This window comes from Condylura cristata, unplaced genomic scaffold (assembly GCF_000260355.1).
Source record: "Condylura cristata isolate star-nosed mole 26May11 unplaced genomic scaffold, ConCri1.0 scaffold00043, whole genome shotgun sequence".
In the NCBI taxonomy this organism is placed as follows: Eukaryota; Metazoa; Chordata; class Mammalia; order Eulipotyphla; family Talpidae; genus Condylura; species Condylura cristata.
The window spans coordinates 1,717,161-1,722,317 of record NW_004567144.1 but is presented as its reverse complement, the minus strand read 5'-3'; positions in this window follow the sequence as shown (position 1 = coordinate 1,722,317).

Genomic DNA, 5,157 nt, shown 5'->3' with positions numbered 1-5,157 from the left:
ACATTCCTTCCTCCTGCCTTCTGATTCCTCTCTCTTCCCCTCCCCTGTAAGATATCTTTAGTTTATTATTGTTTGTTTGTTTATATGCTTTTTTGTGTGTGCTTTGTATTGTAATAGTAATACAATTTTCCCTATATCTTATTTTGTTCTCTTCTATTCTTCCTATAAGTGAAACCATTCGATATTTTTCTTTTTCCTGCTGACTTATTTGAGAACATGATCTCTTCTAGTCCCATCCATGTTGCTGTGAATGAGTTTATCCTTTTGATTGCTGAGTAATATTCCATGATATATATATACCACATAGTCTTGATCCAACCATCTAATTTTGGGCATTTGGGTCTTTGCCATGTTTTTCTTTTTGTAAATAGTGCTGCAACAGACATAAATTTAACCATGGAAATGAAATCCCAGTATGCTGAAAACTATAAACCACTACTAAAAGAAGTTAAAGTTACAAAAGCAATGAAAAATATCACATTCTCAAAGATTGGAAGAATTAACACTGTTAAAATATTTTGTCTAGAGAAAACAGGATTGATTTCATGGTGTTCTTAGCAAAATCCCAATTCATTCTTCACAGAAATAGGAACAAGGAATACTAAAACTTAGTTGGAACTATAAAAATCTCTGAATGACCAAAAAATCCTGAGAAAAACAAGAGTGAAAGCATATATATCATAGTATTTTATTTCAAATAATCAAATGATAATGAATAAAAACAAACACAAAAGTGAATGGAAATAATTCACAGCCCAGAAATAAACCTGCATATAATATTGATAACTAATCTATCACAAAGGGAATATATATACACATTGATCTAAAAGATGATGTACCTGAAACATGTTATAAACCTGTTGCTTCAATAAGGTGTGTGTGTTGATAAGTATCAAACATTATATACAATAATTTACCTACTTTTCAGATGGCTATTTTTTATAATATAATAGTTTATTTTTACATCATTTTGTGCCTTTTTCCATCTCAGTTGTAATCCCCATGGGCTTCCCATCACTAAATCACCTGTGTGCCATCACCATAGTTCAGTGCATTTCCCTCCCCCCGCTTTTTTTTTTTTTTTATCCCATTCTCCACTCCACCTCATAAAATGTCTCTGGTATATAGCTGTTCAATATTATTGTTATTTTCTCACCTGATCCGTTAAAGTGGTTAATATTGTGTATACTGTTTAAAAGAAGATTTACCCTGCTTATATTTGAACAGTGTCCAACAATTTCTATCTATATGAACTTGGATAAGTTACTTAAACTCTCTAATCCTCAGTTTTACTTCATTAGAAAACTACTTCATTTAAAAAAAAAATCTCCATACATTTTCCACAGAGGCTGTACCAAATTGCATTCCCACCAACAGTGGATGAGAGGTCCTTTTTCTCCATGGTTTTTATCAACCTTTGTTGTTTCTGATATGTGTTATTCTCACAAGGTTGTGGTGGTCACTGTAGTTTTGATCTGTATTTCCCTTATAATGAATGATGATGAACAATTTTTCTTCTTTCTGAAGACAATCTGCCTTTCTCCACATATAAAAATGGGAATTCCACGTGATTCAGCAATACCTCTTCTAGGTATTTACCCAAAGATTATGGAAGTGGTAGTGCAAAAAAGTTTTAACTACTCCTGTAGTTCATAGCAGCACTGCCCTGTGATTGCCACCAAATCATGGAACCAAGCCAAGACCTCTAGGGCAGATGATTGAATGAAGGAATTGTAGAACATAAACTCACTGGAAGACTACTCATCTAATTAAAAGAAAAAAAAATAGTGTCAGTCCGTACAAAATGGTTGGACCTTGAGGTGATCATGCTAAGTGGAATAAGTCAGAAAATGAAAGAGAGATTTTTGATGGTGTCACTTACCTGTGTAGTGTAAATAACCACTGCCACCACCAACAAAATATGTACTGCAAAATAGAGCAAAAAATAGTATTAGACTTAGTGAAAATTTTAATGGTTACCTAAAGAAACATTGGGGAGAGAGGAGGTAAAAGGGGGAATAGTGGACAAGACAATAGCATGGGAGGTTTAATGAGTGTGAAATAAGCATGTGCATGCATGAAGGAGAAAAAATTAAATACTTGGGGAAATTTTCTCTTTTAAATATCAAGATCTACTTTCCTTACTTTACAAAGAAGTTTTGAGGTTAGACTACTACCACTAAATAATGTCTGATTTTTGAGCATTCCAACTTTTTTAAAGACTTATTTATTTATTCATACAGAACTGGGGTACACGCCAGAGATGCGGAGGGTGAGAGGCTTCACAAGAGACAGAGTGGGGAGCAGAACAGGCAGATCTACGAAGTACACTGCTGAGGGATGCAGTGGGCAGGTCAGGAGAGGTCTGCCTCCGCCATGTGGTCACCTCCGGGGCAGGCGGGGATCAAACTCATGCGGAAGTGACTTAAGCTTCTTAGCACTGTGTTTAACCCGCTGCACCACCAGGGAGGGCCAGAGCATTCCAACTTTTCAGAATAAGATGATAATGAAAATCTTGAGGCAAAATTATTTTCTAAAGGGTAGCACATTATGTTTTAGATGATAATTAATGTCCTCAGTGATCTGAATTATAAGCAGTGGAGAGGTGCCAGAAATGAGGGATATAATTCTTAAGTAAAAATTTGCAAGAGGTGGGCCCTCCCTGGTGGCGCAGCGGGTTAAAGCACAGCACTAAGAACCTTAAGCCACTCCCTCAGGAGTTCGATTCCCGCCTGCCCCGGAGGAGATCCACTTGGCAGGGCAAACCTCTCCTGACCCTCCTGCTGCTCCCCTCAGCAGTGTACTTCGTAGATCTGCCTGTTCTGCTCCCCACTCTGTCTCTGGTGAATCCTCTCACCCTCTGCATCTCTGGCCTGTACCCCAGTTCTATATGAATAAATAAATCAATCTTAAAAAACAAAGTTTGCAAGAGGGAATTGGAAAGAATAGTGGAAAAGATAATGGACTATCAGTTGTTGAAGTGATGTATACAGGTGGAGTTAATGAACAGGCAAGACAAAAATTTTGGTAGTTGAAATCCTAGGAGTAAAATAAATCTCCCAGGAACAGTGTGTAGAATACCCCATGGGGATCTCCAACATATGAAAATAGACTGAGCAGAGAAGGCAATGAAGAAACCAGGAAGGCAAAAAGAGAACCAGGATTTGATACCCTTAATATGGTAAAGGGACATCAAAGTAGATGCTAGTAACCACAGGACAAGTCGTCCCCAGTACCAGTCATCCCCAGTATTGCAATAGGTGATGTGTGAAGAAAAAAAAAGAGAGAGAGAGAGAGAGACACACACACATTCAAAGGTGCCTACTGCAAAAAGAAATCTTGCCTGCACATCATACTGGAACCCTCTCCTTGGTCCCTGATGGTCAGCTCTTCCCTCACAAAGGACCCTGTGCTTGGGGAGCAGGTATCTTTTTTTTTTTTTAAGATTTATTTATTCATACAGAACTGGGGTACAGGCCAGAGATGCGGAGGGTGAGAGGATTCACCAGGGACAGAGTGTGGAGCAGAACAGGCAGATCGACGGAATACACTGCTGAGGGGAGCAGTGGGCGAGTCAGGAGAGGTCTGCCACGCCATGTGGTCACCTCTGGGGCAGGTGGGTATCGAACTCATGCAGAAGTGGCTTAAGTTTCTTAGTGCTGTGCTTTACCCTGCTGCGCCACCAGGGAGGGCCCGGGGAGCCGGTATCTTTTGAATATGAGCTCAAGTTCATCCATTCTTTGCTCAATTAATAAAATTTTGCAGGCTTTGCTGACTATGTGTGTGTATATATGTGTGTATACACACTTACATTTAATAATGATAAATATATACATAAGTATGCTTTAATAAAAATACATATATATGAACAGAAAGCTGACAGAGATCAGTAAAATCTTGTAAAGGGCTTTAGTCAGTTGAAAATTTAATCTGAGATAAACGACTGGATTTCAAACGTGCATGGTCATCTTGTATAGAACAAATGGGGAAAATAGGCAGATTATGTGAACTATTCATTTAAAAAATATTTATTGGTCACCTACTGTATTGATAAATTTAAGCTAAGTCCACTAGAATGCACTTGTAGTTAAACAAGTTGGGTTTATGACTCCTTGGATCTAGGGAATCATGGGGTTCCCTCTTGGCAAGAATCTGTGAGAAAGAACTTACTGTTGGTTTTGTGCTTAGTTGCATGATTTGTAGGAGGGTTGATAAATGTGGGGGTTTGATTAGAAGCTGTCAGAGAGTGGGGGATATTTTATGAAGTTGCTTTTGTTTGTGCCTAGAGAAAATTATGAAGTGGGCTTATTTTATTTAATTTTATTGTAGTCTCAGTAATCTTTTCTACAGTTGTATTCTTTGAGATTGCTCATGTCCAATAGGAAAACAAAATGGCCTGGCTATTATGACAGACAATTTTGTATTAATATGGAGACTTAACTGTGAATACCAACTCAGTCTGGATGTGAGTGGTTGATTATTTTCTTTCTCAGTTCCCTCCTATTGGCCAAAGCATATGATGTCAGGCTATGATATATTAATCTAAGATATCTAGATTTTCACCTATATTTTGCCTATATTTTCTTTGAAACTTTGAGACTTTTCATTAAAGTTAGATTTCAATGCTATTAAATTCACATGCTGATGGAACCTATTCAATTAATGGTTTAGAATTAGTAATAGATTCCCTTTGAACTGTGAGTCAGCAGTTATTTCATTATAGTTAACTTTAGCAAAGTTCAAACACAGTAGTAATTAACATTTTTACTTGTTAACTCACAAGGAGACATATTCGAAACTGCATTTTGTTAAGAGTTCTATAGAAAAATGTAGAACACAAAAATGTAGAAAACTGAACTACACAAATATTGAAAACTTAAAAATCCATTTGCTTTATTCCTGGTACCACTACCACAATTTACAGGGCAATATATTTGATATAATGAAAAGGCAAAAAAAAAAAAAAAGCTACAATAGATAAAAGACCTCGGGGATGTAAAATATAAGTTGACATTACATTGCATTACTTAATAGCTGCACTTTTTGCTCATTGTAGCTATACAAGACCTGAGCGAGAAAGGTTTCATGTTTAAACAGCAGCAACTTTTCTGACTCTGGACACTTCTGTGATAGATTTTTAAAGTCCCTTTAATGGAT